Genomic DNA, 26,672 nt, shown 5'->3' with positions numbered 1-26,672 from the left:
AGGCCTGGCGACGATCGGGGCCACGTGCCTGCGGTTCGAGCCACGAACGAAACGTACGCGTACGCGAATCGAATTGAATGCGAAGCTCTCGAACCTCGGCGAGACGTGCACGGCCTACGAGTTTGCGGACCGCGCGCGGAAAATTGCAGAAAATCCCGCGCGCGCCGCTCGCCGACGGATTCGACCGTCAATCTTTCAACAGGCTGCGAGCCGACCGGCAACATCGGCTCGCAAACCCGGGATAGAGGCGGACGGATACTTTCGTGCGCCCTCGCCGCGAATAGAGCCTGATATATCTATCTCTAACGCCCGGCTAGGCAGGAAGTGGTATAAATAGGCGAACACGCCGTGGACGAGCGCGTGTCGATCCACGCAGCGCCGAGATTCACCTGCGACTTTGATCCTTTATCCTCGATACAGCTTGCAAGATGGCCGAAGAAACGATACTTTTGTTCCTATCCGATCCGTTGAGAAATTGCAACTTTTTATTTGCCGACGTAACGGTTGCTGCCAGTGCATCGTTTCTGGCCATCTGAAATTATTATTCATATTTTTCTGTTTCAAGTTGGCAGAACTTCGTACTAATAGTGGACTTAGTTAATTAATATATTAATATTATATATATTATAATATATATATATATATATAAATATTAATATTATAACACTTAATAGTGTACTAATAGTTGGAACTTCGTACTATTATAGTGGATACGTACAATTAACCCTTTGCCGTACTTTGAGGAATCCGACTCGTCATAAAAATTTCTAGTAGTAACTTATTCTGTTCTTTAACATAGGAATAAATCTCTCATCGTCAATATTTAAGCATTCAAATAAATATCTGCACACGATAAGCATGGATTTTCTTTCCCTTCTAAGAAATGATTGCAATCGAAAAATTTTTAATCATAATAACTGCAAATAAAATGGTATGTCAAGGGGTTAATAAAAAAAAGAACGTTCCGTTTATAATACGAAGTGCTCTTAGTAAAGTATCTTATTACAAATGTACGATACGTGTAATAGTAAATTTTCGAGGTGACCAAATATGTTACTAAACGTGGCCAGAGCTGGTGTACAAGTTAGATATCAACACTAAAGGTATTAAATAATCTGTTAACTAATAAAAAAACTAACAAAATCAACATATCTATCCTATTACTTCAATATTTTGTTCAGTTTCTCTTCGTCGGCGACGTTTACGAGGATGAACAATTTTTTGGAACAGTCTGTAGGCCGTTGATTCGAATCCTCGAGTATTCGACGAATTCGTAGATTCAATAACTCCTTCCTTAAATTTCTGATAGCGAAACAGTAATGAGGTTACAGCGCCGAAATATGTGAAAGCTGTTAAGCGAGGCGTCGTGTAATCCAACGATCGTTCGCAGAGTCGACCATTGTTCTTCCATAACCACTGTCTCCCCTCGAACTTCGTTTATTGAATCTAATTGCGTAACAGTCGAACGTCTCCGACAAAAGTAGCGATCGAACGTGTGCGCGAATATGTATTCCCGCAGCGTCTTTAACTCCTTTCGCAGAAATCTAGCGAGCGTTCTCTCCGAAGTTTCGAACGTTCGTACTTCGACAAACGTCGCTCAATGTACTTCAATTATCGTGGACGAAATGAGCGAAGGCCAGGCTGAATTGAAATAAATCGATCGATTAACTCCCGCCCGCAACGAGAGACCGAGTTCGTTCCAACGCAACGTCGAGCCGGACCAGCCGTAGCTGAGAAGGAACACGCTCTGAACCCGAAGCGCAGCGTGCCAGGCTCTAGTTTCTCGAAATTCTCAGGCCAGATCTAGACCGGTCCAGAATTCGGACCCGCGAGAACGTCGATAAACGGTTCGGCGAAGACACCGCGAGCCGTAAGAACCGTCCACGAATCTCTTCGTGGATGGGAGCGAAGCCGAGTAAACATGCTCGCGCGGTTCACTTCGAAAAATTCCAGCATCCCCGTCGGCGTTCAATAAATCGCTGGTCGCAGGCAAGACGCGGCTCGCTCGGGAAATTCAGCACCCCCATAAACAGTCCGTCGTCGGTAGTTTCTAAGCGGGCGCTGGTCTGGCCCGGTTCGTCGTCCGAGCAATTTATTTTCCGGTTCTAACCGAGAGCGTCCAATACGGGCGCAACGAGAGAGATCCAATACGGGCAATCAAACGCTGTCGAGCGTACGCCTCCCTTTGTTGACGCAGAAAGAAGCAGCGTGACAGGGCTTCTCGGGCGACCCCCCTATCTCCGAGGGAGAGAAACCGGAGAGAGAAAGGGATCCGGAGGGAGAAAGAGAGCGCGTGCGAGAGAGCGAGCGAGAAGCGAGAAGTGGAAAGAGGAGAAGGCGACGAGAGAAAGGCTAGATAAAGCCGTGGAAAAAGACGGAAAGATCGCGCGCGAAATAGAGGAGCGCGGAATCCGTGAAACAGCGGGGAAAGGAAGACGGAGAGAGCGTCGGGAATACGCAACCACCATCGTGCTGGATCACGGGGGCGTAAAGAGAGAATAGAGAAGAGAGGCGAGAGGCGGGAGGAGAGATCGAGGGAGAGAGAGATATATATATAGAGAGAGAGACAGAGAGAGGGAGAGAGAACGTGAGGTCGCGGAGGAGGGCCGCGGGGGTGTCGCGGGTTCCTCGGCGTCCAGGGGGAAGGGGCGAAGCTCAACGCATGTGCACAGGGCGCCTCGCGTCGCGGCGCTCTGGTCCCGCCGGCTCTCGGAGGCTGCGAAACCGAGCGGCCGGAATTCGCGGATCAGAGTGGTCGGATCTCTCGCTTCAGATCTACGCTCGGCGCGAAGACAGAGGTGTCCCCGCGGTTTTCCATGAAAATCGAGCGACGACTCGCGGGAACCGTCCGTTCGACGCTGGCCCACGGTACGGCCGCACGAGGTTGCCTCGATCAGGACGTGGAACAGAATGGTGGTGCCGCGGTCGCGTCCTGGCCATCGGTGACGACGAGCACCGGTCCGCAGAGCAACCGATCTAGCCAGGAGCGCGGAGTGCACGTGCTGCGACATGACCGCTTCCTCGAGCTTCGGGATCAGCGTGGTCGTCTAGCTCCTCCTCGGTGCTCGACACCGGCGTCGGCCGGCTCCAGTTAACAGAGACAGAGTCGCAGACCGAGAACAGCAGCAGCAGCAGCAGTAGCAACAGCAACAGCAGCAACAGCAGCATCGTTCACGAGAAGAAGCCGGAGAGAGAGAGAGAGGCTTAGACAATCGCAACGCCCGCGCTGGTGCATGACTCGCTAAAGCAATCGCTCGCTTATTTTTTATTGTTCTTCATCCGCAGACGGCATAGCCTGGATTAGAGGACGCGCGCGCGAACAGTGGACCGGGCACGATCGCGTTATTCTGAACAGTGAGCAAGCACGGCCGGATTATAGTGATATCGCGGAACGTTTTTGCCGGTTAGACCGTTCGAGGCGAGAGCAAGGGTGATGGTGATTGGACTCGTATGCCGGCGTGGTTCACAGCAGAGTAAGCTACCGCGAAGGACACATGTCCCGTGGAGGGTGTCGGGCCGTTTCCACTGCACCGGGTGTCGTCTGGCTGGACCGGTGACTGTCCGCGATCTCCATCGGACCACGAGGCTGCCCGAGGAGGAGCTGCTGGCGCGTGGTGGGAAGAACCAGCCACGACGGGGCCCGGCGCCGGGGCACGAACAAGGCCCCCGGTGCAGGGAAGAAGCCAGGCGGAGGGGGAACCCGGGCCCGGCGTAGCAGCAACGGCCCTGAAACTACAGGGGAACCTAGCTACCCCCTTGCACAGGGGGGACACCAGGCGGAGACCTCGCCGACGACGGCGACGGAAAAAGAAGCGACGGAGGTGAGCCCGCTGCATTTCAACCCTCTAGGCCCTAGGAGTTTACACCTCGATTTTAACCCGAAATCGCTGCCCCCTTCGGCGACGGACAACCGTCCCTTTGTTTTCGTTAGGCTTTCCGTGTCCACCGTTCGCGATGCTCGAGCCATCTTTCAGACAAGTGACGGCTCCCATGTTCTTCTTGGTGAGGATAAGTGTTTGGCAGTGACCACACACGGACGCCAAAGTGTTTCCGCAGGCAGCCGACCATCGCGTCGCTGTCAATGGCGCCGCTTATTTTTGGTAGTGCAAGTGTTCCGCTTGCCGCGTTAAACATTCAACGCGGGTTTCTTCGGGTCTCTGTGGATCTTTGTTAGGGATCTAGGACACCGGCTCCAAGGTTCGATTGTGCGACAGTTGCACGGTCAGTCCTTGCGGCGCACAGTGCACTTTCGATCCTTCGTTTCGACGCCTGGTACCGTTTCTCTTAGTCCGATTGAAACACGGTCGATTTGTTAGGGTAGTTGAAGTGAGATTGAACGCTGACGTAACACGACGTTGCTCACAGCTTTGTGCTCGGTTATTTCGCTGACCGAACTAACGGCAGCTTGGAACGATCAAGCACATGACACTATTGTTACTATCTTAGAAGTCATTTTAACAGGAAAAGTCGCTAGATCAGTTCGGTGACGATTAGACTGCGGATTTTTATGCAGAGTAAAAATTGTCCGCGTCAATTGCGAGATGCGGGAGTTCTAGAGACATTTCGCTTCGTTCTTAATCATTTCAATCGGTCGAAAATAATGTAACAGCATTTGGAAATTCTTTAAGTATTTTTAACACTTTGGATCTGCCACATTTTCGCCATAATCGCATGAAATCCGTAGGTCTAGTGGTGATTTTAGAGTTCAGAATCGTCAAACGAAAACGTTCAACCATTAAAAATAGCTAACCGATGTCGTCTGCGACTGGAACCGAATGAAATTACCCAGAAACGATCGAAGGAACGATTGCTTCCGAAGAATTCGCCGTACAGTTTCCGTGTTTTCTTTGGTCTCGAGGCAGGATCCTGTGGGTTCAGGTCGATGGAAAACGAAGTCCAGTCACGTGTACGCGAAAAATTCGGTACGCGGAGTGTTTCGACGACCAGTTTCTTGCCCGCGGAGAGGGGCACCGAGCGCGACGAGTAATAAAACGATGAGTAACGAGTGGAATCGGCGCAATAACACGACCGGACAATAAGAAAATAAGACCGGGTCGCGAGAAGGGGTCCTGTTCAATATTCGAGGAACGTGGCCGGCGTGCCTCCGCTGCGGCAAAAACGCGAAAAAAATGCTCGCCGCTGTCCGTCGGACGAATTTAAACAATGGTGGGATTCGTTTTCAGCCGCGGAACCAGTATACCGGGTTTCAAATCCGCTTTCTTTCCGCTTGAGAACGCGGAGATTCGTTCGTCGAGAATTCGAGGCTCGTGACAGGAGGATGATGAATGATCTGATTCCGTGCTATTAATTAGGTTCGATAGATGTTGCGCGGTGTTCGTACGTGCAGCGCGCCGCGAGGAGGCAGCCTTTTCGAGATAATTACCGGTGATTCTGTCATGGGAAAGGAAAACTTGCTCGCCCGGAATCACGGTCTTTTTAACGAGCCAATGGAAGTTCGTTCTTCGAAGTGTTTTGCATCGATTGGCCGATCAATTAAGAGCAAACGGCGTCGATCGAAATTAAGATTGCAATTATTCCAATCAATTGCGAACACGCACGATTTTCTCAGACTAGAGAGACAATAATATCTCAACTAGGAAACGCGTCTGTACATTTTCCGTCGATTGTCAATTGAATCGTGAAGAAAGGATTTTCAGGAATGAGACTTCGTAGACCAGGATTTTGTTATTCGTCCTCGATTCGTCAGGCTCGCTGATCAAAAACTTGCGCGAACGCTTCGGCTAGAAATCGGATTCACGGGTGAAACGGCGCCGGTTAATCCGGGCATAGTTAATCAGCGTAGGAGGTGCGCGAGTCTCGAGAAAGGGAGGCACACAACGAGGTCGCGGAGGCGAGCGGCGCGCGTGCAACATAAATCGAAGGGAAACCGAAAGCAGACAGCCGCGTCGTCTACGTACAACAGGTCACTCGTTGAATAATTTACCATCGGGAAATGTTTGAATAGAAACGGGGGGCCTGCTGCGAGTGTCGCCAAGGACCGACACGAGTTTCGCGTGAAACCGTGGCCCCGAATCGCGACGCTTCGCGGTCGCAGCTTTGCATCCATTTCTCACGAGACGCCCGGCGTCTGGTGGCTTGTTCTCGAAACGGCTCGCGAATTTCCCCGCGCCGCCCTTACAACGGGGGCTAGAGATCTCATAATTGCCGGAAACCGTCGACGCTTTATTCTCGGTCCCGGATCTTCTAAATTATTTTTTCACTCGATCCCTGCCCACTTGGTCCCACTTGGTTCTCGAACATTGTTGTGCAACATACGAATTTGCCGGCGAGTGACAAAGTGGCTGCGAAGAAGTCGCGACAAAATATCGCACCGGACGCCACCCGGCGAGCCGCTGACTGACTTACGAGCAGGAAGCGTCTAAATCGCCAGTTACAAGCTGCATGACAATTCAATTTCTGCCAAGTACACTACTTCTTCGAGTTCGCTTCAACGACGAACGGAAGAACGGACGATCGTTCGTTCGCGTCTGCGAAATAGCGAATGTCCTCAACGATCCGACGTACTCGACGGAACTTTATTATCAATAAATTATTTTGCAATTTCCAAAGCCTTCTGTTCGAATCCGAAAACATTGTTTCAACATTCTGCCACACAAATTTCTGTCTGTCCAATGTTTCGTTGGCTAGCGACAGAGATTATTCGCAAAGCCGCGTTCGAAATGATTCCAAAATTATTTCCACGGTCTATTTATACCGGTCGCTGTTTACTGTCCAAGTTTCCAACGTTTTCCAGCGCGAGAGCTAATGAACGATCCGCGAAAAACGCGCGGGCGGAACACGGTCGCGCGACACCGAACGAACGCCTCCCGTGAAAGGGCTCTTATGATAAAACGCGGGACGTGCGGGAGATAACGTGACGTTTAAATTAACGCCGGGCCCGCAACACACGACACGCTTCGAATGTCACATTACGATACCCCGTAACGGTTGATCAACGCTCCCGCCAAAATTCGTTACCGGGTTCCCGCTTATTCATCAAAACTCCCGCGCCAGTGTATCGACGAAACGCGTTCGACCGCCGACGAAGTTATCTGATTCTCCAATTTTTTCCATTTTTTTTTTGCTTTTTTATTTCCTTTCGTTCGCTCGTTCGTTCGACCGTTGTCTTTTTTCCACCAGCGTTCCGCTCCGCTTTTCCCCCTGTTCCGTTACTCCCGGAGGCTCCTTCCGCCCCCTCGATGAAATCGAAAGCTACGCCCGCAAAAATAAATGATCTAGATCCCGTCGAGAGAGTCGCGCCACTGAAAAATTGCCAGTTGAAAAGTTAACCGTCGATGTATCTTTTGGCTGCGCGGTCCGTTGAAAACCGGCGTTTCGCGGTACTCCATGGCTCGCGAGACTGACACGTTCCATTGGACACATTTGCATTTCTTTCTCGTATTTTATGCGTTTCCTTGTTGCGCGTTTGTTCGCCGATCTTGTCGAACGTCGGCAGACTCTTCTCGTTTTTCGGTCTACTTTTCAGCAGCAATCGTTAACATTAGATTTACGAAGCACTAGAAACAGCTGTTTTGTGTTAGTTTATAAATGTTATAATAAGACATTTATTCTGATTTTTAACTAGTGTTGTTGTAATAATTGTCGCAGGTAACACATACGTTGAATAAATAATTCGTAAATGTATCTTTATAATTGGAATAATCGTGAATTAAAGCATTAGTGGCACGTTATTTCGACGCGTTCCGTAAACTTGGTGTCGATCTGCGAAATTATTTATCAAAATTAACACTTATTTGTCAAAATGACTGGTTTCTGATTTCTTCTTTCACAATCCCCGATACTGTAAAAATGTCATAGTCAGAAATTTGTATAAAAACATCTTCGTTCAAGCATCTATTGCAATCAAAAACGTAGGAAATTTAACTAAATCCAATCTTGGCATTGTTATACAAAACGATATACATTAGTCGCGTTTAGGATTCGGTAGTTCTAGTGTTAAGAAACGGATTATGCAAAATTTCTCTTTAATTTTCGTACGTAATTTTCGTCGCAAATTTCTTCTCGTACCTTCTTAATGTTATTACAAACTTCAAAAAGGACACCGAGATATTTCATTTTTACTGACAACGAAAACAGTTGACCGATCTTTTTAATTCTTCTCTATACTTTCGACTAAATATTTCCACCAAACCGAAATATCCCATTTTTACTGACAGCAAAAACAGTTGTCCGATCTTTCTAATTCTTCCTTATACTTTTGACTAAATAATACCACCAGACCGGAGAACAAAATCGTAGATAAAAAATAGACTAAATATGACAACTGCTCCAAAAATTCAAAACACCAATTTAATCTAAAAAAAGAAGAAAATGACAAACGAAGATCAACCTGGCCAGAAAAATCCAAGAAAAATCAGGTGTGAATTTCCAAGAGGAGATAATGTCCGTGTGTTATGTGGGAGAGGAAAGGCAAGACCACCGTGTGATCCGCGTCCACTTACGTCCACGGCGAGTTGGTCAATTTGTAAGGACGCTTTCCCAGGTTCGCCGTCCGGCAGGAATTACGGGTTCGAAGAAAATGGCGCTGCCGATCGTCGGACGCGCGTGCCTGGGCCATTCGGTAATTCGCTAACCGCTCTTAATTGTAATTGTACCGCGCGGCGGATTCCAGGCCGTCGTCGACGGCGGGGGCCCCTCCGCAAAAACGCGGATTCCAGTGTTAAACCGCTTGCGGCCCTCGGGCTTCTTGCCGGGGGACCGGTCGGCGTCACAATCCCGTTTTTCTTCCGGCGCGTCAACAAATTTCATCGACGTGCCGATCAGATGCCGAGGCGACCCTAAACCCGACCACCGATGCGGAGCCGAGGGAACCCGAGCTGGTTACACGCGCGCGAGGAACGCTTCCCGGGAAGCATTCCTCGGGCTCGTTTGTCCGGCCCGCCTAGATCGCTTACCTAGATACTTTAATGGCCGGTCGTTTTGATTAAATGCCGATAATTGCCCGGTCTCGGGAAGAAATTCGCCGCGGCCGCGGCCGCGTGCGGCTTCGCGCCGCGCCGCGCCGCGCCGCACCGTGAACCGTAATCGGCCCTGTCCGAGAGATCGGATCGATGGCCTGCTGATCGAGAACGATCTACAGAGAAACCTTCTCCTAAGGAGAGCTGACCTTTTACGGCTGCATATTTCCTCGCAGGCTCGGAGTGGGGGTGCTAACGTGGAAACGGAAACCGATTCCGTGGAAACGAATCGCTACGGGGGTTTTAACGCGTTCACCGGCCACAATCGACCACTAAAATTCCCACGAAGTCGAAGCAATTTAATTAATGAGACCGAATCTAGAAGGTTCAAATTTATCATAGCGGATGATGCTGGAACTCTTCCGCGTCCGAAACGTCCTAGCCAAATTCAGTTCGTACGAATATTTTAGGATGAAAATCAATTTTCAAAATTGCTCGATAATTAGTGTCACCCTTATTTAACCGACGCGGCGTCGAACGTGTTAAATGATCCGAGCACAGCTGGGAGACGCTGATGAGGGTCAATTCGATTTTTCTAAACGGCGAAAGTTATCCAAATTGCGACGAGAGCATTCACCGCGCTCGAAGTAAATTAAGGAGAGCAGATAATAATTCTTTGTCCAATGATCGAAACGATTTTCTAACAATTAACACTGTATAAGTAGACTTTAAAAAAATCCTGATCAAGAATTTATAATGTCTTTTTCGAAAATGGTAGACAGTTGATACTGATGAACGTGATGGGATGGCGGTTAACCCTTTGCCGACAAAGTATTTCGTTACTAACGCGACCGGTACCCGAGTCTTTCAAGACCATGATCTTTTTTTATTCTTGGTTCTAAAAATATTTGCAAAAATTCTGCAATACTTATTGAAGTTTCCACTTTAATCTACAATTGATAAACAAGTTCTCTTAACTGGCGGAACCAGGCAGCCTGATCCTTCCGCTTCGGAGACGTTCAAAAATGAAATTTTCGCCCGCGTACTTGCGAGCCCAGGTTGCCGGCGGAGGGTTAAAACGCGCAAATATATGAATCACGCGAACGCGACACGGTCAGACGAACTACGAAACTTCCGGCGAGCGATCAATGGATACGAACGCGAAATGATGCGACCAGTGCAGTACGTACCTTGCGTTCTGGCTGCGTTGCGCTCGACCATCTGCCGCTGGCAGGAAGCTTTTTCGAAAAACGCCATGCCGGTGTGTGCGTTTTTTTCCGTGAAAATCGAGACCGGGGCCCTGGGCGCGGCTCGTGCAGAATTCTTAGGCTGAAAGGCCGCGATGCTGGTTGGCTGAGGTTCCCCTCGCTCGTATTACGTCCCTTCCGTTCGTGACAGACCCGGCACCGGGGGGATGTGGGGGAGGGTTGCGATGGCAGGAAATGAAGGGAACGATGGAGGAGGAGGGAGGGGGCAGAGGGTGATAGGAAAATTTGATGGAGGGTGGCTCCCGGGAGAGGGGAACTCGCGGAGTGAATGTGGAGAGACGGAGACGGGAAGAGACAGAAAGAGAGAGAAAGCGAGAGAGAGAGAAATAAAGCTAGAGAGAGAGCAAGAGAGAGAGAGAGAGAGAAATAAAGCTAGAGAGAGAGCAAGAGAGAGAGAGAGAGAGAGAAATAGAGAGGTGGAACAGGAGGAACGGAGGGCTATCAATGACGCGTTAGAGCACGTCACGTCGTGCAACACATCTGCCGCCATGCGCCGTCATATATATTATCTTGACGATACGTCAATTCGGCCACTGATCATTATACTGATTACCTTGGCACGCAAACTGGCCGCGTGTGCGACCGTTCTCATGACTCGGTTATTAATAAGCGCAGGTCGCCGGGATTTCGACAGGATCGCCGTCTTCCGACAGAGGATCGCCCGGATCCTTCTGAGCCGGTCACAGTGATCCCTCCGACCCGTCATCCCTCCCTCCGTCTCCCCTTCTTCATCCAGGTTTTATGGATCTTTCTAGAAAAGCGACGTTGATCTTATACATGAGATAATATGCAGCGATAAGAAACAATTACGGCAATTCGCTTTCAGCAAAGCTTATCCTCGAGAGACTTTTGTCGGCCTCCATTTAATGTTGCCGCGAAAAATCGTCCCGCTGGAAGATCGAAGAGGAGTGTTATTCTTCAGAAAAATGTTTCCTATTATCGGATAATCATTCAACGTAATCAGATCGGTCGTTTTATCTTGCAGAAATATCAATGGGCGTGTCGCGGTAATTTGATCGCCATATAATTTCCAAGGAAAGAGTCACAATTATCTCAGATTATTACTTGAAGTAATTATTTGATAATTACACGATAAAATAACGTGTTATTTGAAGCAATATTTCAAATTATGTTATTTCTAGACTGCGGATCTTTGCGGAAAATAAAATATGTCGAGATGTAGAAGCCAAGTACAATCTCGTGTTTCGTTCTTAAATAATTTTAATAAATTCGAATTAATACGTCACATATATATTCTCAGTTTCTTTGCTTCCACTGCTTTAAATTTCGTTCACTCATTTTCAAACGTGCCGACTTCTTTCTAACGCAACGCTTCCTAAGAAGTGCACGGTAGCTCGCCAAAAAAAATGGCACCTGGTCGAAGACACCGAGTCCCTCGAAGTGTGAAAAGCGCGGCGCGAGAAGGCATCGAAAGAATCGACAACAGAAGACGAAGAGAAGGAGAAGGAAGCGGGGAAGCGGGCCGAAGGTGCCGAAGTGGAGAAGTCCCGAGGCCGACTGTGCCTAACGCAAGGCCCCGCAGCGGTCTCTGCCATAAATTTCGATATTATACACGATGCCTCGCCGGCCCGGGGAGAAAGAAGAGAAAACTGGCTGCTCGTGGCGAGGGTTGGAGGAATAGCCCGCCGGTGACGCAACCAACAATGCTCTCACGAGGTTTTAACTTTCTTTTTTCGCTCCCCCGGCCCACAATGGCCCGCACGCTCTTGCGCAAACTTTCCCCGATTTCCCCCGGACCGGCGCGAAGCGAAGCGGACCGTTCCCCACAAAAGGACACGACCACGGCCCCGGAGGATCCTCCGTGATCTCCCGGTGTCTCGGTCCTTTTTTTCTCGTCCCCCGTCCTTCATTTCCGCTCACGGCGGACTCGCATTCAAGGTCGGGACATATGAAAACGTGACGACTGTGCTCTCGGGATGCAGCACGATCCCGAATTTGTTCGTCGCCGTCTGCACGCTCCGGGACTCCTCTACTAAGCTGATTCGCGCCTGAGAAACGGGCAGGGGAATTAACCGTGGACTCGGTTGCGAACATCGTCCTCTGTTCGCATTTTTCCCATTTTTTTGTACCCGAGAAATGGCACCGGATTTACGTAGTCGTAGCTTCGATCAAAATCATCGAACAGATGTCATTGAGAAATATTGTTACTTTTTTCAAATCAATAAAAGCTTTTATAGCAAACTATACTTCTTCTCAGTATAGTTACAGGCACGTAAAGTGTATACATTTTTTGAATAAATTGCATTTATGCGGGTCGAAAGTGGCTACTTTCCTGAGCGAAATCAGCGGTCGTTCGTCGCCGTACAATTTTTCTGGAATTATTCGATTTCGGTCGAACAATCAATTAATTCCTGGTCACTGTGCGAAATAACGAGAAAAGTCTGCCAGGAGACGCGTTCGAGATGGTGCACGTATTGTTGCCAGATGATGAAGCCGTTAGAAGTTTCATTGAGTAAATGCAGAACGCCTCCGTTCATACGAGTAAACAGTCGGTGTCCGACTTGTTTGATTTACGCAGCTTCGGCCGGATTCTTGCATGGCAGATGAGTTCTGTGCGACATTAGCTTGTAGAAATATTGGATCGCTTGTTTGACGAGCAACAAAATATATTGGTGAACTCGAGTGGACGTTTGCGTCTACTCTGCACTTCGTTTCTTCCTCGATAAATATTGTTTAAACTTATCCCAGCCGTGAATTAGATGCCTCTTTCTCGCATCGCTATTTTACCATTATTTTGACGCAAAGAAACAATATCGCTTGTATTTTCTAAAATAAGCATCGACATTTTTCTTCTGTTTCTTTCCTGGTTAAGTTCACTCGTACGTCATCTTATAGTAAAAATTCTGCTTTTATGCTTTGCGTTATCAGTGGCATTTTAACATTTCTGCAGCCAATTTGCGACAGCCTCATTTCTCTAAATTTTAAGGTCAACGATCTCGCGCCGCTTGGCTTCTGAACCGTCCATACGTGATTCCGAGAGAAAAGACGTAACAAAAATCGCAAATAAATAGTCAGCGAGTGTCCGAACGTCTCCGACGTGTAAACATCGCGACAGATCAAACACTTTCAACTGGCAGCATGAAAACAGCGCTAAAAGCGGAAAGACGGTGGCCGGCGCTGAGGACGCGCGTCCTCCCGTCAATTATCTCCGTCACGCCGTGTAAAAATCGTGGCCGGGGCCCCGTTTCCCTGGTGGCCGGTAAACAGGAGAATTCTTTTAGCCAAAAATCGGGAAAAACGGCTCGTTAAAGCGTCCCGCCGTAAATCAAAGGCTATTTGTCCCGCGTCGGGGCGCCGAGACGCGGGATCCAGGGCGGCGCGGCGGTCGCGCGATCTTCGGGAGTGGATTTTTATTTCGGGAATGAGCGGTGGCATGCAACGTGCCCCGCTGGATCCCTCTTGTTATTTCTCGTACTTTCCATCGCGATAAATCACGGGCGCCGACGGAAGGGCTGAGGAAGTAAGACCGACAGAAGGGGGCAACGCTTGTTGCCAGACGGGAAACCGAAAACCGCTTGCGCTGGAAAGTCGCCGCGCCGCGCCGAGCCGCGCGCACGTGCGATAGAATTTTATCGGGCCCGCGGAGATTCCGGGGGTCGCGTTTTTCCCCGCGATATTCGTCCGATCGCGATTTCGAGTGCGATTTTTCAACGGGCATAAATTTCTTCGGCCCTCGATCGCAGCCACCCCCGATAAATAGTCGCGCGGCGAACAATGCACCCCCCCTCCCCGCCCCGCCGAAAATTGACCGCTTTACACGCTCGAAATGTGTCTTTAATAGGTTAACGGGACGCGCATCGATATCTATTGTCGGACACACAGCCAACGCGTCGATGTGTCCCGCCGTTGTTTCCCATCGCGACGGGAAAAAGGCGGAAAAATCGATGGGACTACCGAACCGTGACTTCTCGATTTCTATTGTCCGCCTATCCGCGTTAATCTCTTCCTGTCCCCTGGAAATTCCGCCCAGAATGCCGCCTATTCCAGTGAATTTACCGTCATGGTTTCGCCGTCCTTCGTGCCGCTCGTCCGAGCCTCGTTGCTGCACGGAAATTAGGCGCGTCGCCGTTCAACGAAATCAAACGGGAATTAATTCGCGGACGACGTTCCAGCGTTATCGACGACGCGGAAATTTATTTCTGCCCCTAACAATTAGGCGCGACGGAACAGCTGACGTGTGTTACAGCTGGATTCTTCGTTGGCTCGTCGGCCGAGGTAGCACGATCGATGATCCGCGGGGACGAGGAACTTCGAGACAGGATGAGTCATCGAAGAGCGCCCGCTGCATTAGGAATTGTTTCCCAATCAGAAAAAAAAAAGTAATTCGACGGTATAACCCCCGGTGCCGTGGGCGGGCAGATACGGCGGAAGGGACCGGCCCTAACTCGATTTCCCCTAAAACTTGCCGGTGGAAGGAACGCGGAACCGTAGTCGTTAATTTCCCGGAGAACGATAGAGCTGTTACGCAATCGGCGAAAACCCGCCCCGTATTGTTTTCGAGCGTGAGCTTCTTAAATTCGAGTTATTTTCGTCTAGCGCTCTGGGCAAGATGGATGGCGCGTGGGGTTTCTGGCAACATCGTTGCTCCTCGCGATGGCAACTGCTACGCAGCAGTGGAACTAGTGGAACAGAGGTGACGAGGGGTGGAGAGAAAGAGAGACGACAAGAGGGAGAGAGGCAGAGAGAGAGAGAGAGGGAGGGAACGAGAGCTCGTCCTCCGTTGGAAGTTGTTCCCGAGGAACGTCGCGTAGTTGGCGAACGAAACGCCAGCCGCCCCCGTACGTCGACGATGTCTCTTCTTCTGCCCTCGGCCTCTGTCCTCCTCGCCCTTTCGTCTCCTCGCACGAGAGAAGCACCGTGTGACGCCTTCGGGGCGCCGTGTCTCGTTATCCGCGTGATTTATGCCGCGCTAATTGCACCGCGGCGAACAATAACCGCCGCGGTCTGCGGCGATTGTCAAGGCTGATTCCCTGCGACACAACGGGTCCTCCTCCTTTTCGATTGCTTGGGGTCCTTTCGCGTTATTCCTTCCACAACCTCGCTAAATCATTCCAACAGATTTCGGAGCCGAGGCTTCGAAAGGGTCGAACGAACATCCGCTTTACGGCGGATTTTAATACAGCGATAAAAATGACTGGGAAAAATGAGAATCGGTGGAAACATGTTAACACTTCGATGACCGGAATTATATACACGTGACTTCACGAAAATTTGAATTATAAAAATCTATTTAGAGTAACTTTTTAAAGAATGTATCGTTATTATATAATTAAGCAAATTTATCTTGTTTATATTAATCAATTATATTAAATCAATAAAATATATCATAATTGCACTATTTAAAAAGTGTGTTATAATTGCATTATTAATACTTTGACCGCCATGATACCCACACGTGGCCGACAGAGTTATTTAAAATTTAATTTTCGGAAATTAATTTCTTCGCCAGTCATAATTTCTTAATTCAATTAAAATTCGCAAGACACAAGAATGTTGGGAAAGTAACGTACGTCACATAAATTTGCTGTGCAATTTTTATATTTCATCGAATAAAATATTTTAATATTGTGAAACTTTCGAGGTGTTCGTCGCTGCCGTCGAAGTGTATAGCTCTGCATACCATTATCGCGCGTACGAATTGACTAATCTCTTCACACTTCATCTTCAAGCCCCAAATAACAAGGCGATTCAGTCGCAAGAATTATACGCGCTGTTCCCATGTTAATGTTCTCTACCTACCCAATTCCAGTTTCGTCGGACGTATCTCATTCCGGTTTGCCGCCACAATAAAGAGCTGTTGCAACGATTTTACACTGGATTACTGTTAGTGAACTTGGCCCCGAAAAAAGGGCTGTTCTATGGCGGCTCTACCTTTCTACCTCCCGAAATTTTTACACAATTTCAACTTGCTTCGAAAATCCGGTAAAAGTGTAAAAGAGTAATTTCGACGAACATAAAGTAAATGTCCGAAATTAACCCTTTGCTGTAGAGTGATGAGACGTTATCAAATTCGTTGTTACTTAAAAAGTTGTTAAAAGTGTAACTGTGCATGAAAATTCAATTAATATGAAATTCAATTTCATATATACAAAATGCATCAGATTAGATAAAGTGGACATCAGAAAGCCATTTTGGATTTCGATTTAAAATGGCTCCGACTGCAAAGGGTTAATAATAGCGACATGTCATTTGCAGTGCTATAATTACTGGCAAGTGTACAGATACGCTTACATGAAAAAACCGAAAAAGTAAACAGATTTACGGCAAAGACACTAAAATAAATAATTACCTTTTCCTTCGATTCTATCAAAGGAATAATCGACGGAAATGAAAGACTAGACCCAATCGCACCCTAAATGTTCCTCCGTCCCATTCGCGTTCGGTTCCAGGCGAGCTCGCTCCGAAAAATCCCCATCGAGAATACGCCGGGAATAAAGGAAATTATGGTGTGATAACGATGCGACGGTGCCACGTGGTCCGAATCGGGATGCGCGAGTATCCACCTGGTCGGTTCCCATGGATCCGCCGCCATTCCTTGTTCGCGGGTCCGAGCTTACACGTGTAGCCGGGAACGTTCTGCGCGGTGCTTCTGTGTGCAGGCCGGGTCGTCTGGTCGGTTATGCAAATAACGTGCTCGCGAGCGTGTTCACAAGCGCAGTGCGCGCGCGCGTGTGCGTGTCCCGCGAGACTCGACAATGGCCTGCCGATTTATTATTGTAAAAGTCGAAATGCGTGACGCAACGCCGCGTTAAGCAGTCCGCCCCGATGTCTCAATAGCGGGCCCGGAGGGAGAAGGAAGGAGGACGGTGGTCCCTGACGGGGTCGCGATCTTAATTCCGCCGCGAGAAACGCAAATCACCGGCGACCAGAGCGGTTTTTTTCAACCGGCCCGTAATTTATGGCGGCCGGGGGATGTTTGTTTCGTCTGTTAGCGCTCGCTCGCTCGCTCGCTAGCAAGATATTTCACTGGCTGTAACGAGTGTAACGAGGCCCCGACGAGCCACGACGTTACATAATCGCCGTTTTGCGACGAGATCCCGAAGGCCGGCGGCCTCCTATCTCGCTTTTTGACGATTTATCGCACGGGAATCCTGTATTTTGAAAGCCCGACGACTCGGCGACGCTTCAAAGGACCCGGCCGACCCGCGCAATCGCGCCGATCGCCCGAACAAACGAACTCGCTTTACTCTCTTCGCCGGGAAAACATTTTTCTGCTAAGTGGGACAGAGTCGCGTGGAAAAGCCCCGACAATGGGTCAGATTCGTAGCGAGGGAAAGCGTGTAAAAGGCCTTTAATCATCGGTAATAAGTCTCCCGGAAATTTTTTTTCGACGCACGCGACAGTCCGTCATTAGTCCGGTCAATTTGGTACGACCGCGATCGTTAAAGAAATACTTAGATGATTGCGGCTTGCAAGGGAATCAGCGTAATAAGTGGTCCTCGGGGAGTGGTAAAGAAACTACCGAGCCCTTGCTCCGATATTTACGACCGCCATTGTCGGACAGCCTGGAGGAGGGATTTTCGCGGTGGTACGTACGAATACTTACGAGGGTCCGGAGATTTCCCTTTTCCTTCCTCGATCTCCGAAGACTCTCCAGAAATTGTTTTTCTATCCATTACATCGCCTCGGGCGGCTCTCTCGAATCCGAGAACGCCGTCCTCCCGATCCGATCGTTTACTATCTCCCTGGAACATGGTGCAAACTGCTCCTCGATCTCGAAAAGTTCCTCGACCGTTGATCCCTGAAACGGCGAGGCAATATGCTCCATCGCATTGCTATTTAACTGCAATATTTGCACGAAATGTTCGTTTAACGATTATTCATTGAAGCATGGTAGAATTTTCTGTTGTCCGAACACGTTTCAAATCTATATAGCTGCTGTATAAATCAATGAAAATTTAGCCTCGCACTGTCACTGAGCAGCTGTTCTACAGAAAATTCGGTTTTCTAGTTATAATCCTGTGTTACAAACTGCACAGTGTATCTTTTTGTTTCCCTAAATTTTCATCGCATCACTAAAATGACTTTATAAAGGTTTTTTTATACGCCGAGATGTGACGTAAAAAATTGATATAGGATTCATATTATCGAAGTTCACTCGAGCCTTGTAATTTCATTAAAATCGTACTTGATCGAAAAGCTACAAAATTTTATCTGCCCTCAATTCGCATCCTCTTTTACGCATTTGTCGCGAAGAAACGTGGCGAAAGAAAATTCTCTAGACTCGCAGAAATGAATATAAAAACTGGCTATAAATTAGAAACACTGCTGACACGAAGCACTAACGATCAGAAACGTTAAACAATAACATCTCGGAAGTGAAAACGTGCGACTCGAGGCGGTTTCTTGCTTGCAGCCAGAGAAACACAGTCGGTCGCAAATCCTGTAATCGAACCGTGGCTTGTAATTAAAAGACCCACGCGTGTGCCGGGCGAATAACAGAAACCTAATAACAGCTTCCCACCCTCGTCCGACGCGGGGAACTTTTTACCGTAGAAGGGAGGACGCCCATTTCAGCTAGGAGCCGGAGAAAATCAAGATGGTCGGGCAGGCGTCGCTGAGCCACTAATCGTCACCAGATGGTGGGCAAGAGAGTCGCGCGGCCGTAATTCGTTCCTCGTAATTTTTCCCCGCAACGTGTGCGTGCGCTGGTCTCTCTTGCCCGCATACATGCTCGCCGAGGAATATCAAACCGTATCAAAAGCGATCGGGGCAATCAAGAGGAACGGCGGACGGTCGCCCGGCCGCGCTCGAGCGGAGCCGAGCCGAGCGGAGGAGCCGGCTGTCCGTTGTTGTTCGCTGGTCAGCAGGCAGGCAGGATATCATCTACCGATCCTCTCTCGTTCCTTGGCTGCGAGCGGAGGAGGGGACGGCCATAGGGCAGCATATAATTATCAAGACCGTAATGGCGGTCATAAATCATAGGCGCTTCTCTCCCCTGGCCAGCTCGTTTCTTTCTTCCCTGGCCGGGGCCCGAGACCGCGGCTCTGCCCACGGCTAGACGATGAATACGCATGAGAAATCGGCCGAGTCGATTGGATAGAGTCATCACTCCGACGCCACGGACACCGACTCCATTTTCTTTGAAAAGTCCGTCACGTGCCCCGATCTTAACACCTTGTGCTAAAATTAATTTCGCAGCTGCGTTGATTAGCACTTCCTCGACGTTAATCATTTCCCTGGCGGAACGGGACAATTCTTGTTTCTCGCATGTCTTCGATTACTGTTGCTCCTAGGCTTTCGTAACGGAAGGACAAAATTTTCTGTTCATCCGTGAACCAGCTTTGAGCATCGTTCAGAGTGAAAGGACGTAAATTTGAGTCTTGAGGGAAACCTTGATCATGGAGCGTTGACCAGAGTGAAAAAAGAGTAGCCGTGGTAATAATCATATCTTCTGGACTTTGATGTACCGACGAGTCTCTCTCGAACCTTGGAGACGCTTACAGCTGTCATCGACTCTTCCGAATAATTTATCTCCTCGTTCTGGTAAGCTTATTACCGCTGTTTGTCAAAATAGAGGACGGAACAGCTGTTCGTGAAAATAAAACTGAAGGAGCGAGCAGTGAAATAAAGAACTCAGAGATGAAATAAAGAACGTAGAATCAGCGTAGTCGGCAGTGAAGATTCCCGGATCTCGCTTGGCCGGACGTAAAACTGCAGAAGTGAAGCTAGCGATGCAAGCAGCCGGGAGAAGAGAAAGTTCCCGTCGTCCACCCACGTCTCAATTACGGCAAATAGCGAACGATCGCGCGCGAACGAAGGGAACGAGCGATAAGAGCGGAATAAACGTCGCAATAAAGCCGTAGCCTCTCATCGTCGAGCCCGGTAACGTATCGAGGGGGAAACAAAGACCGTGACGGGTGTAATATTTGCAGAATCGATTCGCCGGGAGCCGGGGCAGAGGCGAATTTCTCGACAAAGAGAGCTGCCCCTTGGACCCGCAAGGAGAAAGGGATATCTGTTTCGCCAGTAATCAGGACCCTACGGTTCTCTCGCCTCCCCAAAAGGTCAGCCTCCGGTTGTTCCGCCAATGGCGGACCGTTCGATCGTCTCTCCTGGGACAAGATCCTTGGATCCACGGCCTCTCCAACACACGAGCACACGACTCGTTCCCAGAGACGATGGGGCAACCATAAGCCGGCTCGCGGAGCCAACCCTCCGAACTGACATTCTATCTGGCCGTGACGACGGGGTGGGCCCTGGTCACGGTCCGATGGTGGGGGCGAGCAGGAAGCCGGGGAAAGCGGAACAGGAAATGGAACTCCGCGTCGAACAATAAGCGCGGATACGATGTTTTCGTGGGGGTCCGGGCAGCCATTAAAATGCGTTGCGATTATTTTTTACCCTTCGTCGAAAGTCGAGGAACATTCGTTTTTCTAGATCGGAGGCTTTTAACGGAGACAAGTGTTTTAACACCTAAAGGAGAGTGCAGTTGTGTGAGTGATTGTAGACTAAAAGGGACTTTTACATTTTTCGCGATGTTTAAGGGTAAATATATTGGGCTCCAAACGCGAGTTATGGTATTGTTTTATAACGGTGGAAAGATTGGATTTGTTTAAACTTCTTACGATTTCACATGCTTGACGAAACACGTTCATCTACGAATTTCTGATAGGAACATTTATATAATATCAGGAATTGTAAAGGAAGCAATCAGAAACCAGCCATTTTGACTGTTTTGGTAGTTTCAGTGTTAAGGGAAAGCTTAAAAAGACATCAGATTCGTATATCTCTATGTTAGGAATAATAATTAGATATAATATTTTATTAGAAATATTATATTAGATAATCTAATATTATGTTAGAAATAATAAAACAGTATTTCTATATTAGAAATAATAAAATAATATTTCTATATTAGAAATAATAAAACAATATTTCTATATTAGAGATAATAAAATAATATTTCTATATTAGAAGAAAGGAAAAGAAAAATAATATATATTATAATAATAATAATATATATTATATATATATATATAATATATATTATTATTATAATTTAAGTTTTCGTTTAGATATCAGTGACAATGTAAATGCTACTTTCAGTTAATAATTATGTGCACCACTATACGCGAAATCTGGTTTATTTTGAGGCGATTTAGAAGCAGAATCTACCTTAGCATACGAACGAATACAGATTCATTTTCATGCGAAAATTTCCATCGGAGACAAGAGACTCATTTCCACCCTTTCTTCGCCCCTACGAAATTTTCACTTTATAATACTTCAGTTCTCGCTAATCTCCTTTTTCTCTCGCTTATCATCGACAATTCGCGCGCACGCCGCCAAGCACAGTCCAAGAATGGCTGCTGTATTAATTATTTTCGGTGCAGGGAGCGGCGCGGCGAGCGCCCGCGAATGCCCGCTCTGCGGTGAAATTTCCATTAGACGGTTTCTTGCGAAGAAAAATGAAAAACCGTGGCCGGGGACGTCCACTTGGCGGATAACGAGGACCCGGCTTGCCCGCCGGAGAGATTTCCGTCTCGCGACGCGGCGGCCCGGGTTGATTTACTGCATTTCGGACAATTACCGGGCCGCGTCCATCGCGCGCCGCCGTCGCGACTCTCCCTGTCAGTCCGCTGACATTTTATCATGATTATGGGGTGGGTTCTGGTCACGGTCCGATGCCACGGCGAGGGTAGAGGACACCGCCGAAAGTCGAAACCAAAGCAAAAGGGCGGCGGAGACGCCGCGCCGCTGCGCCGAGCGGTTTTCGACCGCGAGCTAAGCAAGAATTATGATCCATCTACGTCGGTGCGAACGCGAAGGGACCAGCGACGCGCGTTTTCTTTCTCTCTCCGTCTCTTTCCGTGCTCCCCCTTTTTCGTGTCGCGTTTCCCTTTCGTCCGTTCGGCCCTGTTCCTCGTTTTCCCTCGTTCGTTTCGTTACAGTTTATCACGTGGACAACGGGGTCCGCTGATAACGAAGGCGGCGACGCTCGGGAGACGCGGACAGGGGATGATGTCCGTTTTGGTGGACCTTCGCCAGCCAGTTTCGACGATTTTCTAAATCATCGTAGTTGAATCTGTTCGAATTTTCACACGTTGATCTTGTTTCGCTAGCTTTGTCGTTCGAAGTGAGCGGGGAAACACGAGACAAAAAGATTTCATCTTCCATCCCTTAAAAGAACACTGTGGTGGGTTATTGATTTTTAGTACAATGTTTTGATTAAACTATAATCATTAGACTATAACATTTGATTCAGAAAGATATCGACACGAATATTGCGGCAAAATTCGTAAAATTTCATGAACGTCCGTTTCGGGCAATTTCTTTGCACAAAGTATTTCGTTATTTTCACAAAGTGTTTTATAGGAGAATCTATACCTAAACGCGTCACCCTCACAACCGAAAATCAACTGTCCTCAGACCATTTCCTCCGCAACCATCCTCCGTTTACCGAAAAAAGCCACGCATCTATCTTCTCGTTGCGAGCATCACCGAGCTTCGGCGAGTCGACGGTTTTGGTTTCCTCGGAAAACTGCGGCAACCGAAGCCCACCCCGGCACAGTCCGGCTAAACAAGACACCAGCGACTTTCTCCGAGGCGTGAAACCCTCAGGAAGCCGTTCGAATAATATACACGTCACCCTAACGCGGTGTCGTCCGCAGCAAAAGCTGAAAGAGAGAACCGAACGGAGAGAGGAAGAGAGAGAGAGAGAGAGAGAGAGAGAGGGAGAAAAAAGACGAAGAATTCCCAGCGTTGGTTCCCTCTCGCTGCCCGTTTCCCGTTTCATTCGGTTTTCTTCGATGTCGGCTCGTCTAGGGGGTGCTCGGGGGTTGCAAGGGGCGTCGAAAAGGAGAGACAAAGAGAAAGAGAGAAAGAGAGAGAGGGAACGAGCATCGCGCAGAAGAGAGAGGGTAGGGGTGGCGTAACCGAGGGATAGCTCGGGAGGGAGGGAGCTCGTCACGGTAGGAGGGGTTGGTTTCCGAGGGGGGATTTCGGGGTGGGGTGCGCTGACAGCTCGACGCTCTCGTCCGCTCCACGCTCGACAGGAGGATACGCTTGCCTGCACACATTCACCGGCGAGCACAGACACAGGCGCGCACACACGCGAGCGCGAACACGCGCGAGACACGACGTCCTTTTTTTCCCTACGGCTCGTCTTCGTCTCCTGCACACACGAACACACGCTCGCTGCCAGTCACCGGGATCCGTCTCTCTCTCTCTCTTTTTCTCTCGCGTCTATCCGTGAGTTTCCCACTCTGTCTCTCTCGCTCTCTCTCTCTGTCTCTCTTTCTGGTTCAGTCTCTCCACGCGAGTCGGCCGTGTGCGCGCGTTAGCCGTCACATTGCGTAGTTTCGTTTCTGTCTGTACTTCTGCCGGAGTCAGAAGCATCGGAGTCGCGCTGGCTGCGTCGCTCGCATGGACACGCGGCCCTCTTCCTCCTCCTCAGCCTCGCCGTCATCCTCCTCTTCGATGACAGTCGCCGGGGGGATCAGTCTGCGATCATGATCGAGCAGAGCCGCGCCGCAATCGCGAACCGCCTGCATTCTGGTGAACCGCGGACACGTGACGCCGAACGTGACGTTCGCCGGATCCCACGTGTCGCAGAGTGAACCAGTGCCGCGAGACAACCGGTTCGATCCTCGATTGTCGATCGTCGATCGGTGTACCAATGCGTGTGCTACGACGGATCGGCTGAACTCTGCGCGAAGCCGATAAACACAGTTCGTTTGACTCGGTTTGCGTGCTCGGTTGGACATTGTCGAATGTTACTCCGTATCGGTTGGTATTCCAGTGACGCAACGCGTATCGTTTGGTTTGCGAGCTTGCGAGAACATTGTGCGACGTTGTTCCGTATCGGTTGATGGTCGAGTGTCGTCGGTGAACTCTGCTCGATTCGGCGTGAAAGAGCGGATGGACGTTGCATCGTTCGGTGCTGAACTGTAACCCGCGAGAGAATTCGTTTGACTCGGTTTGAGAGACTTCAAGAACGTTCCAGTGTACTCCGTTCGATTCGATTCGAAGTGTTCGATCGAGCATCGCGCGATCCATGTCGGATAGCGTCGATCCGCGGGCGATGTAACTGGTTTGACGCGGTTTGCAGAATCGGCTGGACGCAGCGAGAATTTCGTCGACGTTGAAGTGCCATCGCTGTGTGTATCTTTTCGCTGGAAAGATCGATCGAACGTCGCGTTATAATAATCCGCGTGACTCGTCGTTGAACGTGGTAATTCGTTCGATCTGATCGGTGTTGAACTGCGAACCCCGTTTGACGCGGTTCGGCCGTCGAGGCTCGATCGTGCGCCGAGGTGGGACTGGGCCTCAAGGGTAAATTGATCGGGTTATCGAGCGATAACCGTTCCCACGTTTATGATCGACGGTTCGATTGTGTCGAATATTCCCGGCATTCCGCAGCAATGAGTGCCGACCGTCACCCTCGGACTAACTTGTCGATCGCTGATCGCCGCTCGGAATATTTTGTCGGCGACGTTGATCCACGTGGATAACACCGGAGAACAGGTACTACGCGGCCGTTCCCTGTGTTTCGTTCGTGACACGTAAGTGAACCAGATGTGTATTTTTTTACCACGGTGTAACACGGTGGCAGTGGCGCGGTGAAATTCTGAGCTAGTTAGAACGCAATTCTGGGAGCCAATTTATTCGCGGAAAAATGGAATCGCAACGGAGACCCGTTCGACGCTTTCGCTTTTCCTCTTCGAACGGGGGGCTTGGGAACGTTTGGCCGCGGCTGGTCATGCATCCGTTCGTCGATATTCACCGGTGGCATTTGCAATAATATATTAATCCGACTTCTGGGAAACGCGAAAAAATTTCAGTAAATCGTAGCGAAATCATAGACCAACCGGATTCGGTACTTTCTAAAACCTGACCAACTAAAATTCCCGGGGCAAACCGCGAACAGATTTTCGTCAATCGCCAGCTGGATTAGCTTACCGTTATACGACTCCTCGTGACTTAAATATAAACGCGGATAATATATGTATACATAGCGTCCTTCCTAAAATAGAAACGAAAATTATACGAATATTTGACACGGGCTCCAATAAAATGAGGATTTTTATGGATCGGTAGATCATCTTTCTAGCTGGACTTCCATTGGTCCGACGTTATTCTTACGCTGGCTAATCGCCTCTTCGAAAAACACCGAAAGATTCGAGCAAACATCAGCGCAAGTTTCGAATACTCGAACCCAACGAACCGGCTTACGACTTCCCAAACATTCTAAAACCAGTTAGCAATCAGCGGGACAGTTTTTCTAGATCATCAACGATATCGGTCCCAACAAGCACGCGAGCAATTATCGTGGCCGGGTCGTGCGAGCGGATCCAAGCGGAGCCGGGAAAATTCTGTTCCGCTATCGCCGCGAGGTTCCTTGGCTTCGAAGTGCGCCGGGGAAAGCGTTGTTCGCCGCGTTGTTTCCCAACGTGTATCGATAGAGGTGTGTATGCGTAATTGGCGGCGTGTTTGCACAGTCTGGCCGCGTTGCAGTAGCGCGTCGCCGGTTTTCGCGGTCGACAACGCTCCGCGATAACGACGACCGAGTCTCCGCGCGCTTCTCTCTCTCCCTCTCTCTTTCTCTTTATCCATCCATCTCTTGTCTTCTCTCTCGAGCTCGGTCTCACGTTAATCAGTCGATAACGAAGAAAATCGAGTTTCTCGCGCGAGTGATTGTTACTTTGCGATCGCGCTGCGAGTGTCCGCGATCCTTGCTGCGATAGGATCGTGTCATCAAGGACGCTTCGTGACGGAGACAGGTACGTGTGATAGAGAGATGATAGCATGATTCTGGCGTAGGTATGATCACGGTGGGACAGTCAATCGATCGGCAGTTCCACGGAATTGGACGGAGAAGAATTGATGGAAACATTGAGGCGAACTATAATCGTTTTTGGTGTCGCAGGAAACGGTATGAATGGTTTTAATCTATTCATGTTTTTGATTAACGGACTGCGGATTTTATGCTTTTATAGTAAAAGTGGTAGGTGCTACTTTCAACTTACCGAAACGTTAAAGAAAGAAAGATTCGTAGTTCAGTTATTAATCTGGAAAATCCGCGGCCTATCTAAAATTTTTCTAAGAAGTCAGCAAATAGATTCTAAGTTTATTGAATTGCAGACACTTCTAACTTATGTTCGCAGAACTTTCGGCCTTCGAGTCGATCCAGGTTCTCTAAATTCGTGATAGAAAGCACAGAGTCGCGTTTGAACAACCGATAACCATGCGAAACCGCTTATCTCACGATTTGCTATAAAATCGACGAAGAAAAAATAAAAAAGAAATGTAACATAATAGAGAAGAGACAATTTTACACCATGTCCCCGTTGAAATTAGACCACTTTTGTTCAGCCCTCGAGCTGTCCAAGCAAAAGCCCGAGATTTCAGTGACCTCGCAGCGCGGCAAGTGCATGTATGATGCATAAGCCCGAAGAAGTCTGAGAAGCGGGCCGCGCGCGACACCGAAACAATTATCCGGCAGTGTCCCCGGTAGCGTAAC

The 26,672-nt window shown here is 48.9% G+C and overlaps 1 protein-coding gene across 7 annotated transcripts in view; it reads left to right on the top strand.

Moving 5' to 3' along the window:
- Positions 1–26,672, top strand: part of Antp (homeotic protein antennapedia) — a 211,282-nt gene that overhangs the window by 126,853 nt on the left and 57,757 nt on the right. The window contains exon 1 of one of the 7 annotated variants that reach the window (XM_033469157.2): positions 2,718–3,821. The exons of 5 other annotated variants lie outside the window; for them this stretch is intronic. The gene's annotated coding sequence lies outside the window, so the exon portion shown is untranslated. Of the gene's footprint in view, positions 1–2,717; positions 3,822–23,554; positions 24,715–26,672 lie in introns of those variants that run through there. One more of the 7 variants, XM_033469161.2, reaches the window with a different exon arrangement.

Source organism: Megalopta genalis, chromosome 5, assembly GCF_051020955.1.
Source record: "Megalopta genalis isolate 19385.01 chromosome 5, iyMegGena1_principal, whole genome shotgun sequence".
NCBI classification, from domain to species: Eukaryota; Metazoa; Arthropoda; class Insecta; order Hymenoptera; family Halictidae; genus Megalopta; species Megalopta genalis.
Note: the sequence above shows the minus strand (reverse complement) of the source record. Positions and strands in the feature narration are given on the sequence as shown.